Here is a 17,151-nt window from a genome sequence, read left to right on the forward strand (position 1 = left end):
ATCCATTAAGAATGACTACACTTTTAACCGAGATAAAATCATAGTTTTATAGAAATAGAAAAGAAAAACCCTTTATAATAAATAATAATTAGAATGTAGAATTACCTGCTGATTCTGGTCCTGGTCGTCGGATAATTAAACAATGATCATTTGGACCAGGTCCTTGGCCAACAGTATAACGTTGATCATCTGGTCTGATAATTATTCCATTATGTGTCCAATACACTATTGGTGTTGGAACACCAACTACTGAACATTCAAGTACCACTTCTTCTAAACGTTCTGATTCAATATAAACATCTCTGTAAGTATTTGAAACAAATAAAGGATATAATGTATGAATAAAAATAGATAAATTTATTAATTATCAACTTTTTTCCATTAAATATCTATATAATTTAATATTTCAATCCATGAGTCGATTTAAACTAGTTCATCAATGGAAACCTGAGAGCATTGCACAACCCTTTCGTCCCAGTATGAGACTCGTCAGCAGTACGCATACATGATCCTGCACAAGAAACTTGAACCCAGGACCTTTGGTCTCTCAAGCAAACACTTAAGGTTTAGACGACTGAGCTAGCATCCAATGGTTTTCTATGTTGGTCTAGCTTAAATCGACTCATGAATTGAACTATTAAATTAATACAATCTCCACAAACCCCTCATACTGATAAAATATTTATGTATCAAACTTACTTAAATATTCGCGTAAATTCCGGTGAACTTCCACTCATCACTGGTGAAATTGTTGGCAATAAATCAATAGATGTTCGTATAGATGGAAGTATTTCCATATATACAGTAGTAGAACAACTACCTAATGGATTTGTTGCTACAGCTTCATATAGACCAGTTTTATCTTTTTCAACTTTTGGTATATAAAGACGTGCAAAACCAGAATCTTGAAATGTCTAAAAGTTAATACATGAATACTTTTAGAATAAAATAAATCAACCTGTTAATTTACCAATAAAACAATGATAATAACTGAGATGATGGAGAAGATTTGTAGCTCAGGTAGAAGTTTTTGCTGATGATGTCGTTCAGAAGAACGGTGAAAGCTCCACGACCAAACCATCCAGTTAAGAGAACAAAACTTCATCAAAAAATAATAATAGCTATTTGTATATACGTGGATAAGAATTATTGATAGGTGGCGTTAGAACATTATTCTAATCATCTTGTTCAGTACATTGGATACAAAGTTTCAAGTCTATGTTTACAACTTAATATACATATATATGATTCATTATATAAGAACTTTTGTCTAAATTTGATTGAATAGGTTCACAGTATTTGGGCACCGAGTTGTTGTGAGACATTAAGCAGGAAGAATGTATTTGTAAAATCTCAGTGAATGAATTTGAAGTAAATCTAACATTTGGCCTGTCAATCTGGTTCAAGCCTTCTTCTCACTCAAACTATGGATACACTTAATCTGTTATCTGAACACGCTTTTGTTTCACATTATATATCTCTTATACGCTAAAGCAAATATCTACTTTAAACATTTTTAACGTTGATTGGATGATCTATTCAGTATACAGTGAACGGGAGGACCATGTACCTATTTATAATCAGTAATTTTGATGTTTGATTATAATTTCTTGAAATAGCTTGGGTCAGATTGCCAGGCGAAACGTTAGATTTTCCAAATACATATGATTAATTCGTTAATAATATTTTACACAGATTATTTACATTTGTAGTGAATTTGAGTAATGACAATGAGTATGATATCTTCTAGTCAGATATATTATTTAGTTACGGTATATTGAGCAGTAAGTTGTTTAATATAGTTAATGAGATAAAATCTTTTTCAACTAAACTTTTAGGGGTTAATCTTTCTTTAGGAGGTTCGCTTAAAGACTTAGAACACGCAGTTGACATAGTTCTGATTGTTGGCGATATCGACAAACATGCAAAGTTTTACTGGTCTACGTCAATGCCTGAACTAGTGATAAGGAATAAACTAGTTAAATGGTTTGATCACTTAACTTATCTTGGGAGTCTCATCAACCCTGGTGCGTTAGTGTGTGACGAAATCTCGCTAAAGATTTCGTAAGCTTGGGTGGCCTTTACCAACTTATGTCACCTGAAGAGTATACGGGATGTTCGTCTATCAACCAAAAGGAGTTCATACTGCATATTAATCCACTATGGTCTTAGTTGTGGTAGTGATACTTGGTCTTTGAGAGTATAAAACATGCGTACATTACAGATTTTTTATCATGGGTATTTTTAAAGCATTGGTCGTCTTTCATCTTATCTGCCTAAAGTAGTTTCTGTCCATTCCTTGTCAGTTCTAGAGTTTTCTATTTCGACCTGACTGTTAGAGGAGCAATTAGAAAAATAATGTGATTTATACTTCAAAAAAGACTAACTATTCTAACCTGAAAATTAATTGAAGATTGTGGTTGTTTACCATCTTTAAGCCATACTATGGAAGGTATTGGCCTTCCAGTGAATTGACATGTTAATTCAACTGATCCACCTTCTACAACAGATAAACTTGGCGGTAATGGTTTTACTAACGTCGGTTCACTATCAGTTGGTTGTTCATCTTCACAAATCGCTAAAATGTAAGCATAGAAATAAATGTAAAGCTATATGCATTCTTTTTAGAGGTATGTGTTCATATAACATACATACTTTTTTCCATTAAACTTGCTTCCGTTATTATCTATATGAAGTCCAGATTAAGGCTATTGCACTATGTGAAAGTCGGTGGTATCATAGGATTTTGTTCTTCGTTATAAACGGTTTAAGTACAACTTATTAGTCAAAATAATACGCTATTTTTTAAAAGATTGCTCGTTTTGAATTGAAGTCAGTTAGAGCTCTCGATAGCAGTTTTTCTATTTATTATTCATCAGAATCACTTCTCTAGCTGATGGTAGTTCGTAATATCTAAGGGATTCAAATGGGAGTAATCTCCACAACTCACTTTACTTAACAAATAACCCTATCATCAATCGAAAAGTAAATAGTACTAATTAAACCACATTGTATTAATGGATATAGTTTTGATTGAGATCATGAATCGATCAATGCTAGTTCAACATTGAAAACCTGGAAGCACTGAATAGCCGTTTCGTCCAAGTATGGGACTCCTCACCAGTGCGCATCCACAATTCACGACCTTCGGTCTCGTACACGAACCCTTAACCCCTAAACCACCTAGCCGGCATCATGTGCTCGCTAATGATTGGCTTCGAGAGGTAACTCTCAGAGTTCTAGTTGGAAGCCGTTGCCAGTGTAGATGATCCGTGTTTGATGTGAGACATTTACCCACCTAGGTTTTCAGTGGTGGTTCAGCATTACTCGATTCATAATCTCAATTAAAAATTAACAATCTCTACAATCCTACACTGATAGATATAGTTTCTCCTGAAAATAATGGATGTCTGTACCTAGGTACGTAACACCGACTGTGAGTGTATTGATATTTTTCATCGGTTATTCTTTGTAGGGTGACTAGGGACAATTTATGATAGTAATTTGAGAAATTTCAGTATAGTCGTCTTATAACTATATCCAAGATGAGTTTAATTTCATCTTTTACTTCAATTGTGAATATTAAAACGTGATCGTATAATATGTGTGTAAATGTAAGCACGAAGTCAGCTATTCATTCAAAAATATTCTATTTCTAGGTAAACAAATTCCTGTTTATTTAATGTTCATTCCGTTTAGGTGGTATCAGACTTAATATTTAAAGTAGAATTAAACCTTTGTCGGTGAAACTATAATTTATGGACGACCTTTAAGCGACGCCAAGGTGACCCTGAGAGAATCCACCTACATAATAGGTCTAAATGAAGGTTATAATGCCGTTTGAAGAATAGAGACAACGATTTACAGTTGATTGTAAGGGTAGGATTTAGATTTATGGTTTTCATCACCAACTGACATCAGCTAAAATATCAAAACGCTATTTGGACTAATGAGTGAATGAATTTTGCGCCAACATCCAAGATCTGTTATCCTAAATCTAATTGGTTCGTCTATAAATTATAGTCTTACCCTTTTATCGGTTAAATGAAGTAGTCTGAATACTAAACTAAACTTTGACTCTTAAAAATATTCAACTCACGTTCAACATCCATTCTACATGAACTAAATGCTCTTCCATAAGGATTTTCAGCTACACATGTATATTCACCTTGATCATCAAGAAATACATCATAAAAGATTAGACAGTGATATTGTCCAATCTCTTTAGTTACATATGAATTAGATCTAGCTAATGGGATACCATTTTTAAGCCAAGTAACCTTTAAAAGTAAAAAATAGTAAAGATAATGTAATATTTAAAAATGAATTCATTTCAGTAATATTATGCAGATAAATTCTAACGATTCTATGATGTTAATTTATAAAAATAAGTGTATTAATTCATCAGATAAATATTTTAATAAAATATGAATGTGCTGTGGTGTATGCTACTGATATCGCAGATATCAGTAGTATGTATCATTAATCGAAAGTGGAATGCCTTGTGGTAGAAGGTTGTGAAGATAGAAGAGAAGAGTAGGAGAACAGAGAGTGATTGATATGGAAATGAACGAATAATAAAGTTTGAGACGATTAATAGACATCTTAGAAACGAAGTATTCACTGCATGGTTCTTAGATTTTACCAAGCGATTCTGTAACTCCACATTTGCTCGGTCCGCCTTTGTGTTCTCGTTCTCTACAGTGTTGTGTGACGTCTTCTCTTTTGTAACCTTGGTTTTCGTCAGTAATTATTCATCTATTCACGAACAAGTGAATCGCTCTCATCATATTTTGACCATATGTTTATAATGTAAGTAACAATATATTTATATATTTCATCGAAAGGTGATCAACCCTGTCAAAATGTGAAGATTTTTCCGGAAAGTAAAATTAACAGTATTTAAATGAACTTAATCGAGCTGTCATAATAAGATCACGGTATGAGTATAATTATCAATGTGGTAATACAGCAATCATAAATTTTTTCGATAGAATTGAATGTTTGTTCTAAATTATGATGAGATATAAGAATAGTATGTGATTATAAATGATTGATCTTAATTGACATGACTAATCACGATAGTTCTGAATAACTCTGTATCCTTAATGAACTTACATTGTTCAGTAATAATCAGCAATCTTTAAAATACAAATGAAAATGATAACATTGTAGACAACATTACATTGTATGATAAGATAAGTGTCGATATCGTGTGTCAGAGTAAAAATCAACACAAAATCGGGTTAATTCATCTTCCAAGGATCTAACAAGATAGAGAGTTTGTATTAAATGTAAATGTCAGTAACAGTCTCATTTTCTGAATGTTTCTACAGATTTTATTGTTAAGATACTGTTGTGAATTACTTTGTATAATTAATTTTAAATAAAGTTTTCTATCAATATAAGGCGTCAATCTTTAGTACTGGGTACTGTGAGAGTCACAGAAGGTTAATGAAGATTGATCTTAGAGTTAGTAGAATTAAGATGTAAATGGTAGTAATGATCTTGGAGGGTAGTGTACTTAAATTTCGCTACAAATCAGTCTAACTTAAAAGACTAATATCAGAAGTGTTACACTGCTCATTTTATTTCAACCAAGATCGTTAAATCCCGTAAATAAACTCTCCACAACGTTTTGATGCCTTTTTCCATAAATGGAATGTTTGGTTGAAGTCACCCCCAACCTTACTATGTTTCCTAAATGCGTCATATCTAGAACTTCCAGCGCTTCATTATTCATAACCATATACTCTGTATGAAACAATGAGCAGATAAAAATGTACTTTATTTCAATCCAAATCCAAAATGTCATTTATAATTAAACTGTTTTTATTTCCCTTCTTACAGAAACTTTTAATAACTCGATCAATCAATTCTACGAGATTATTAGATCTTTCTGTGTAACTTGACATGAGTCAAGATCTCAAGGAAGCTTTCTTTTCTACATCTTATGCTGATATTTTGAATGGATCAAGAGAGCTGTATCTATTGATGTGATTTCTGATGGGTTTTATACTTTTCAGCTAACCATTAACCAATCAATGATTATAATTCAATTGTTGTTATGACCTTTAACTTTCACCCTTTTTTTCCTTCATATCTGTCAAGTGGACAATTATCTGTCATAATTCTGACCATACTCCTCTCGAACTCCCTGATTATTGTGCATCCCCGTTTGATATCTAAAATTCCGAATCACTTTATGATTCAATCTTTTATATCTTTCTGTAGTATATATATAAATAACAAACAACTATAAATATGAATATACAGCTGAAGTAAATGATTTCATCGAAAAGAAAATTTTCTTTTCTGAATACTCTTTTCTTTCTGTTCACATTCTTGAAATCTAACCATTTACAAAAATACTACTGAATCTTTAACAGTAGCTTATAAAGGTTCCTTAAAAAGAAATTGGGTTTAACGAACCAGTATTTAATTAAAATTAAGAAATGATGTAACTTAGACCACCACTAAAAACCTGAGTTGAACGACGGATCGGTTCATGATTTAAGTGAAATTTCGAAAATCCCTACAACTCCAAACTGAATGTCCATCAAATTAATTTCCGATAATCAACTTGTCAGATTGATTCTTATTCTCATGAGTAAAAGATTCAAAATATTGTACCAAATATTAAATACAAGATGTTTCCTTCCTTCTATATATTGAACCTAGACGTTTTACCAATAGCGAAATAACAGCGGTTATCGAGAAGGAGTGATCAAAATACATGTGTGATTTTCTTAAGAAGTTAGTCTATCCCATATCAATTAAACACCGAGTCAATTTAAAAACAAGACTATAGCTGATACTATGAGGCTGTTGAAATCAATGGCTAGATTATTTTAAAGGTAGTATAGACAGTGGTTTGACATCTATTGGACAACCACTGGGAATCCAGAAGCATAGTACGTTTAGTTTCGTTCTTATATGAGTCACCTCGTCAGAAAGGAGTCAAACTCAGAATCTTTAGGTTGCGTGACTAGACAGTCAATTTTAGATTGCTATTATAAACCTGAACTTCTTAAATTCTTTGGTTATAGATCGTTCATGTCGATTTACTTTTCAACGAAAACATTTTCCATATAAACATCAATACCATGAAATTATTTGGTAAGTTAATGATTTAATTTATAAGAAAATTAAATTTTAGATCCACTTGGTGTTGTTTTACTTGAATCTTCCCATTGTTATTAAGGACTGAAATTGATCAGTCGCTTGTTGGCATATGTGCATACTGTGAGGATTACCCTGATATAGCCTTAAGTCACAAGCTTTTTAAGCAAAGATAGATAGTGACTAGCAGCGGAATCCAGGACAAAGTGCATTTCGTCCTATTTGGGACTAATCAGTTGGATGTACCACCATCTCGAAGTTCATATTCACTCTGGGACTCGAACCCAGTACCGTTGGCTTCAAACACCATCACGTTGTTCACTTGTTTAATAAATTCAAAGTAAACGATACAAAGAAGAAATGAATATTTTACCTGTGGTGCAGGAATCCCAGTAATTTGACATTCTAATTTGATTTTTTCCGCTTCATTCACTCCAGAATTTTGCAGTGGTAGAATAAACTGTGGGGTCTGCCATAATCTGATACTGGACGTCCTCCCGTGGCATTTTTTTGTATTCTTCAGATATTTTTATTAAAAATTTTTAAAAAATCAGACATGATTGTTGTTAGATTAGTCATGAAAGCAAACATAAAATAAATAGTGTGTAATGTGTAAGTACTTCAAAACGTATCATTTGATCAAGATACTTTATACTTAGTCAGTACGCTAAATATTTGTGATCAACTTTACCTAATAAAATCTGGTTAACCTGGTAGTATCATCAGTTCATATAAACATGCCCTAAAGTTTATTATACTAACATAGTACGTTGACCCAGTTGACGGTTATTTGGTTTTAGACAAAACGCTATCACATTATTTCGTCATGAGCTAAGAACGTATCATAAGTCGCAGACTTTTGAAAAAAGCATCAGTAAAGGTATCTTATTAACCATTAGGATTTTATCCATTCAATCTTTCATATCAGTAGTGAAATTTTAAGTTATAGTAACAAAGTTCACTCACCTTAAAGGTACAGAGGCTGTTGTTGTAGGTGGTACTGAAACAGCTCTTTGAGTATATTTTGGATAGGCTCCTTTAACTGCACTAACTGGAATCACTTGTTCTTCTGTGACTCCGATAGGTGATTGAACTATTCGTGGTATTTTAACTGGTTCAAATACTTCATCTGAATCAGACTGTAAATCCCTTCTACGACGTGGAGCTGTTGGTCGTAGTGTCACTTGTGACGGTAATAAAGATTCTCTTGTATCTGTTGGTTGAACAGTAACATTACAATATGTAGTAGCTGAGCCTGCTGCATTACGAACTGTACAAGTATACTTTCCGTCTTCTAAATCAGAAACCTAAATGAATGAAGCACGAAATAACGATCATAAGAAAAAATCCCTTCAGGATCTGAACATGTTTAATTCAACACAAAATTTTAATAATCTACTTTTGAATTCTTTGAATGAAGACGTAAAATCATTTAAATATAAATATGTTACCATTCAATCACAAGACAAAGGAATATTCATTAATAAGTACTTAGTTTATGAAAGATATGAAAATAGTTACAAATTTGTTCTCTTAATTCAAATTGAACAATGTAGTTAGACTAATGTTAACGATAACCGCTGAGATATATACCACGTTAATAAGTAACAAGTGAAACTAGCACTGAACTTGATTCTCATTTTTTTCCATTTTTCTTAAATAAGATGTACTCTAATCCGTGAAAGAAGTCATTCCTCCTGAAGGTTATGGTGTACGTCGCACCAATTCTTTTTGTAAAAGTACTATTGATTGACAATGCTTACAAAAGTGAAAAGAAGCATCTTGTTTTCGCTTATGCATTTTTAAATGAAAATTAGAATGTATTAAAGTAAAACCTATGCCTTTTAGATAAAACACATTGTAACTTATGTCATTTATCACAAAAGATATAGATCATCCCTGAATAGGCAGATTACTGTAATCGTATATAAACTGAACATTTTGTTGGCCACCATTCATCAGCCAACTCATCTAATTAGACAAGTATTATTTAAGTAAAAGTAATGTAATAATGATATATATATAATCTTTCAATGAAAATAAGGTGACTGTTTTGCTTGCTGTTTTCTTGAAAAAATTACTATTGTGGTATGTGCTACTGATGTTGATATCTATAAGTAGTATGTATCATCAATCAAAAGTGAAATACCTGGTAGCATAAGGTTAAGAAGATAGAAGAAAAGAGAACAAGAACAGTAAATGATTCCTATGGAAATAAAGGAACACTTAAGTTTGATACAATTAATTGATATTTTGCAAATGAAGTATCTACTGTATGAAAATTAGATTTTACTAAGTTTTTCTGTAATTTTGTGTTCGAATAAGTTCGACTGTCCCCGCTTCTGTTCTTGTTCACTACGCCATAACTTTAGTGTTACGTGAAAGATGAGGTCTTTTATTAACCATGAAGATTATTGTGTAGTATGCTGATTATAATAAAAACTTGAGATTATTTCAGTGTATGCCATGATGTAGACACTAGAAAACGTATTCAATGTAGCCATGTAAAGATCAATCAGTTTAATCTGTAAGATCTTTCAAACAGTAACAGTGAATCATAAGACTAGCAATGTTTCAGGAAGCATCGGACTGCTGACTGTGCGAGATATGTCACTAAGTATGCCTATAGTTACCAAATAAAACTAAGCAAGTTTACGTGCTGTAATGTTGAATAACTAAGAGTTTATAAACCATCCCAAAGTAAATTTTGCAAGATGTATATCTCTGACTAGAATGAAATCTGTTTAATTCACCTTTCCAACAATATTTGAAGATTATTTCATTAAAAAATGGGAGAATAGTAATTCAAACTTTATTTAATTATGATTAAAACTTACCATAAGAAGATGTAAACTGATCATATTATTTAATTCCATTGTAATACGTCGACGACCCACTTCTCCTTGAATTGGCAAATCATTATGATACCAATCTACCTCAACTGGAAGTTCACTCTTTAATGTAGATAAACATTGTGAAAAATGACCTCAATTAAATGTTGTTGTGTTTTTTTTACTGTAACTCAATTAACATTACACACTGATCATTTAAACGTTAACTATTTTGTTTCAATTCTACCTGCGATCCTAGATTAAAGTATCTTCATTTCAAAAAAAGGTATATTTTTTTGTTAAACTTAGATATCAAGTCCCAAAGTGAACATCAAACCTAGGATGCAGGTACACCCAGCTGACGAGTCCCAAATAGGACGAAACGCGCGTCCTAGATTCCCCTGCCACCCACCATCTATCTCTGCACATAAACTTAGATATATGTTTAAGATAATAATTTGGACATATGATTATATAATGTAATGAGAAATTACTGAAAAGAATATTCGGCGAGATTATAATTTATGAACGAACCAATCAGATTTACGATAACAGGTCTTGGATTTCGGCGACGAATTCTTTATCCATTCGGCTAAATAGCGTCTTGGCATTTTAGCTTATGTCAGTTCGTGATGAAAACCCTAAATCTAATCCCTATTCCTAACCATCAATTGTATATCATAATCCTTATCCTTCATACAGGTTCAAAACACTCATTTAGTCCTGTTCAGTTGGTGGACATTCTCAAGGCCACTTAACGTCGCTTAAAGGCCGTCCATAAATTTTGGTTTCACCGAACATGCTTCACTTAAATATTTGTGCATTTAATGGTGCGAGAAACAAAATATTCTAATCATTCGATAAAAGTCTTTAGATCTATACAAACATATGTAAGATATGAATCTCCTCGGAAATACTAATATCAAGTAGAACAAGGGGAGTTTATTTGGATACACTGTCACTGACCATGGAAATACCGAGTGAAGAAGTCGCTTTTTTCAATCATATACTAAATACTACCTGTATATAATCAATAATAATAAACCGAAGAACACTACCTAAATGTTAGTTTATATTAATTAATGTATAAGCAAAAATGGAAAGTGATTAGCAATGGAATCCATGACACATGTTTCGTCCTATTTGGGACTGATCACCTGGATGTACCTGTGCAAATTCAATTATTCAACATTTTGGATAGGAAAGGAATTATTTATTTGCTGGTTACAACTGTTTTACAAAACAGATACAGATTTCTTAGTGAATAATTGTACAGTGAATAATAAATAATGCTGAACATTTAGGATAGTTGTTTTTATATATCAGATTCTTGCTTTGAAATGATTTAGCACCCAACATGCTGACGGGGATTATCAGCCAATATTAAAATCTGAACAAAATCGAAAATTATTGCATAAATGTAAATGTATATATTTCTTAAAAGATTGATAGATTTCAGTATAGGGTTGTAGAAAGTGTTGCGTTTTAGTTGATATCATGAACCGATCATTGTTAGACCAGTAAAACTCAAAAATCTTTACCACCCTATATTGATAATTATATTGTGCTCACTAGTGATTAGCTTCAGCAGATAGTACTCGGAGTTCTAGTAAGAGTTCGTGATCAGAAAAATTCAGCCGTGTCAATGGAAGATAGTCACACAATATTATGGATTGGTTGAAGTCAGAGATGAACAACGTTGGATGTCGGCTCAGTGGTCTATAGGTTAAGGGTTCGCGTACGAGACCAAGGCTTATGGGTTTGAGTTGGGTGTGGAGGATTGTGGATGTACATCATTGAGGAGTCCCATACTAGGACGAAACGGCCGTCCAATGCTTCCAGGTTTTCAATGGTGGTCTAACACTGATAGTTTCATGATCTCAATTGACAGACTTAATTGTAATTTTCGCTATATATCATTTCGATTAAAAGAATGACAATTAACATAGAATTTATATTGATTAGGTCACGTATCCTAGATTACAAAGATGCGAATATGACCAATTAATTCTTTACTGAATATAAAAATATTTGGTCTATTTATTAGTAAATAGTCATCAAGGTTAAATGCATTAGAATTAAAGAAGACTGTCCACCTCTATGTCAGGATTAAAATTTCACATTGATTGACTTGAACTGATGTCGACTAATGGATTCCAGTCTCGAAATCACAATCTGCTTAGTACATTTGTGATTAGTGCATTTTGTTCTTTACAATTTATTTCATATGATCTGTTAAAAATAACTTATTTGATTCGTTAGGTGTTGATTGCCAAATTCAGTTACTCTAAACACGGTGCAGTCGTTTTTCTCATATGGGATTCAAAATAATCAGTATGTATCTGGATTAGTCAGTTTCGAGAATGTGAAACTAACCAAACGTTCTAATGAGAATGTAGGTATCATGACCAAAGTTTGACTTGATCATTTTGAATGAATTGAGCATTGGGTAGATTGTAATATCCCAATGAGTGGCTCAGTGTAAGCCACTTCTTCAGAGTAGATAAATAATCAAATCAAAATTAATCCAGGTTTAATTAATACATAGAAACAACACAAGAATATTTTGTGCGATCAATAAAAAAAACAGGTCTGAACAAATCAATGTCATGTCATTTCGGTCAAGGTGATTTATAAGCGATATGTATGTAAATTTGTGTGTATGTGTGTGTGTAGGTGTACAAGGTCAGGGATGAAGAAATGTGACCTTCATGGTGAGAAAGGATAGAGCTTCATTTGTATGTATAATAATAGTGTGAAATATTAATAATATCAGATATGGTATTTTGGATAGATAGTCAAAGTCGGATGTGTAGTGAGGCCTTTTTTTATTGAGAGCAATAGGATTAAGCATTATATGGAAAGCTTCAGCTACCCTCCTTTCATTGTAATCGGAAAAATCGCTTTGTAATAATTCACTTGGTATTGCTTTACTTGAATTTTCCCATTGATGTTTAGGACTGCAATTGATCAATCTCTTATTGGCATATGTGCATACTGTGCGTATTGCCTCGATATTGCCTTAATTTACAAGTATTATAAGCAAAGATAACGCAATGACGTTTGAAGCTAACGGTACTGGGTTCGAGCCCCAGAGTGAACATCAACTCATCCAGGTACATCCAGCTGACGAGTCCCAAATAGGACGAAACGTGCTTTGTCCTGGATTCCACTGCTAGCCACTATTCATCTTTGCTTTTTGTAATATTTTGATGTTTTTGAAATCGATTTGGTGGTTCTTGAAAATGGCGTGAAACGCTATTTGCTGGTATTATTATGTGGTTTCTTTATGTACTTAATATGTTCTTTGGTTTTCGCAAGATGATTCTCTAATGTAGAAGGCATCACAATCGACACATCTTAGTTTGTAGACACAGTTCTGTGTTGACATATAGGGAAAGTTTTTCTTTTAAGCGAACTAAAGTATTTCAAATTGTGTTCGTTGTTTTGTAATATACTTTAATTCTGTGTTGTTAATGAGAAGTATTAATTGCCCAAATACAGTGGAGAATGAAATAATAACTCACTAAAGACAGTTTGGTGATTGGAGCGTATTGTAAATTGATTATTGTTGAAATGTAGACCTGTAAAAGCTAACTAAGCAGCCTAAGTATAATGTGTTCGTCAGGCAACATAGTTTCAATCCTTATCTGAGTCATAGAAGCCTCATACTAGGAAGAAACAGATGTCGAATATCTCTTCATTCCTAATAGTTCAGTGCATGATATCAGTTTGAATATCGACTAAATTAGATAAATACTTAGCAATGTTCTACGTATATTAAATTATAAGTGACAATTTATTCTTTCAAAATATATCTTTATCTCAATAATAATTATTATTCATATTTCTCACCTTATACTGAACAGTTAATTTACATCTATCACCAACTTTAAGATTAACATTTTGTAATGGTTGAATAATTATTGGTGGCTTAGCTGGATTTATATCCACTTGACAAGTGGTTGAACATTCACCATAAGGATTAGTAGCACGACATAAATATAATCCAGAATGATTCATTATTCGACATTGTGGAATCTGTTATCAAAAAATTAGGATATATAAATTAGAACAAATGACTATTTAAATTAAAAATGCATTACAGCATTAGTCAACGTTGGATCAATCGTATCAAGTTGGTATTTTAGAAAATGTATCTAAACTTTGTAGTATTCCATTCATAATGAAATATAAGGAATTACCATGTTATTGTTATGTTACAGAATGTTCGTTGTATTACTACTACTTTCAAAGGATATAGAAGCGGTAAAGCACTTCCTTCAGGTAATCAGCACCTTTTGCTATAGCTCATTCCTTCAATGGGAAAAGGATGCCAGAGAAGGTCGGCTCTAAGAAAGATTACCAGACCTTGCCCTGAAACGTTTCGGCCGTACGGTCTGAGGAGTATGGAGCAGAAATATTAAAAACTCATCGCAAAGTGGTCACGTGCAAACGACCTCAGATAGTTGTTTTTTGGGTTCTGTAGTCACAAGTTCAGGCCTTCATGATCGATATCAACCCACTTAGAAGTTGTTTTAATCTTTGATTTGGATCACTTTGTTGTGAAGTTTTTATTTTTCTTCCAAACAATCTTATCATGAAATACTTCAAGGAGAAATCTCTTCGTCATCTTAGGAACAAGTATCTATCGGTTGTTTGCGCAACAAATAAGGGATAAACACCGTTTAACCTCCTAGTTCATTGATAACTGACTGAAGGGATGGTAGACTATCCATTTAAATAAATCTACTTTGATTTCGAAATACAAGTTAACATCAATCGATCAACTACAATATTAAAACAAACAAAAAACTTAATATGTGTATCCTTACCCTCAATATTCCTGATCCAGCTAATTGAGTAATTTTAAAATCAGGATTTTGATCAATTAATTGACCATTTCTATACCATGATAAAATTGGTACAGGTAAACCAACTGCTTGACAATCTAAAACCAATTCACTAGTTTCATCTATACACATGGATTTAAGATGTCTATAAGTGAAATAAACATTAATATTATAATTAGTATTTGATTACATACGAAGTATTTATCGTTAAAATTTCTACTGTCAATGTGGACAATATGATAAGCATATTCTAAATACTTGTGAATATCTATTAAGACACATTTACACTGATGAAAGTGACAATTAATTAGTGAAGAACATCAATAGAACTGAATAAAATTTCATATTTTAGATAATACCAAGCGAGTAGCTAAATATCTAGAGTTATCATTCTTCTTCTTCTTTTTCTTTGTCTTCTTCTACTACTACTACTACTTCGCATTTCAGAATGGAAGTTCATGAATGTTTAGATATGAAATTGTGTAGTTGACTAAATTGTTAAGATATTTTGTTTAAAAAAGAGTATCAGAGAACTTTCTCAATGTCCGTTGATTTGATACGATCAGAAAACAGCCTACTGTAGGAGGAAACAAACCAATTTCCAGTTGAATAGGAGACTAGAAAAAGATGTTAGAAATGGATAGGACATATGTTGAGGAAATTACCAAACTGTATCACGAAGCAAGCGATAACTTGGAAGTCTCAATAAAAACGGAAAAGAGGAAGACCAGGGAACCCATCGCAATGAGAATTAAAAGCAGACATAAAAAGAATGAATAGCAACTGGAAAGAGCTTGAAAGGAATACTCGGGACAGAGTTGGATGGAGAATGGTGGTGAGTGGTCTCGGTTCTCGTTCTCTTCTCTTCGATCTTCGTAACCTTCACTTTCGATTATTAGCACATACTAATTCTATTTGTCGACATCGGTAGCATACACTATACTGATTTGATTGTTTTTAAAAATGTTTTAACAATATGCATTACGGTAGGTTGTAAATGTTTACAGTTATAACAAGAGATCGTGTTATGATTGTTCATGATTGTACATGACTAACAGTTGGTAAGCATTCAAACGACAATTTATAACAGTGAAGAACAAATGATTCATTCAATGTATGGTTCTCATATCTTAGCAAGAGATCCTCACCTGTCTTCTCATTCATTACATAGGTTACTTAAAACACATATTATAGCTTATAAGAACCCAATGTTATTATTGATTATTAGTTGAAAAATAATACCCCAACTGTCATGTTTTCAGTTGAACAAAATAAAAAACAAATGATCTTACTTGATAAACTCAGGCGGATCACCAAGTTCAGGAATAGGTTTTTGTTCTCTTACATTCCTAGTAGGTTGAACTAAACTTTCATTGACTGGTACTGGACTAATTGTATCTATTATTGTTAATGTACATTTTGTCTCAGCTTTACCATATGGTGTACTAATATAACATGTGAATATAGCATTATCTTCATTTAAAGTTTCAGATATTTTCAAACTTGCTGTGTTCTCTGTTAAATTAACTTCATAGTCTGGAGTAACTACAGGTATTCCATCTTTGTACCAAGTTACTTGTAATTGATTAGTATCATACGGGTTAGCGTCTAGAAAAATTGGAGAACTTAAACAGTGATTTAATCATGAATAATGTATTTAATTTTTATTTTATCCTGCTAAAGATTTAAATCTTAATCATTCATTAAATGAGTAGTTATGACAACTGTATCTAAAGATTTGTTACCAAGCTTATGATCTTTTATGCTTATGTAAGGCTTATATTAAAATCTGAAATGAAGTATTACAATTATCCATAAATATTATGCCATTTGATGAAACATAAAGAATGTGTTATGTAACGCATATTATCTACTCAGTTGTTTATTCTTTTTATAGTAAAGACAAAATTATATCCGTTAATTATGTGAAACGATAACTCCGGATACCGAATTGACATTCAACAGACTGAATCAGCTCTCTTCCTTAATCTTTCCTTGATTATTTTATAACCCTTTATTTATCTAGTCTTATTGGTGATTATTAATTTTCTCGTGTCAAAGTACTGATGACTTATTAATTACCAAAGTTAGGAATTATTTTTAAGATATTATTCTTTGATTATTAATGTTTAATTAAAGCTTTACGGAATTCAATTCATTCTTTGTAGACATGAAGGCCATTGATGGGGTAAACATTAAAATCCTCACTATCCAATAATCTTACATTAAAATAAGACAATTAGCTAACACTTTCTGGTCAATAATTGTTCTCCAGTAGATGTTACTCAACGATGAAAATGTTGGCTCAGTGGTCTACAGGTGAAAAGTTTGACACAAGACTGAAG

At 32.3% G+C, this 17,151-nt stretch overlaps 1 protein-coding gene across 1 annotated transcript in view; it reads right to left on the reverse strand.

Annotated features, from left to right (window-relative positions):
* The window catches only part of MS3_00002673 (uncharacterized protein), a 252,496-nt gene that overhangs the window by 216,469 nt on the left and 18,876 nt on the right, over window positions 1-17,151 (reverse strand). Inside the window, exons 9-18 of the mRNA XM_051210282.1 lie at window positions 16,099-16,414; window positions 14,789-14,951; window positions 13,809-13,994; window positions 9,960-10,076; window positions 8,089-8,429; window positions 7,496-7,639; window positions 4,100-4,280; window positions 2,397-2,578; window positions 700-914; window positions 106-302 (exon numbers count right to left, since the gene is read on the reverse strand). The gene's annotated coding sequence lies outside the window, so the exon portion shown is untranslated. The remainder of the gene's footprint in view (window positions 1-105; window positions 303-699; window positions 915-2,396; window positions 2,579-4,099; window positions 4,281-7,495; window positions 7,640-8,088; window positions 8,430-9,959; window positions 10,077-13,808; window positions 13,995-14,788; window positions 14,952-16,098; window positions 16,415-17,151) is intronic.

This window comes from Schistosoma haematobium, chromosome ZW, assembly GCF_000699445.3.
Source record: "Schistosoma haematobium chromosome ZW, whole genome shotgun sequence".
NCBI lineage: Eukaryota > Metazoa > Platyhelminthes > Trematoda > Strigeidida > Schistosomatidae > Schistosoma > Schistosoma haematobium.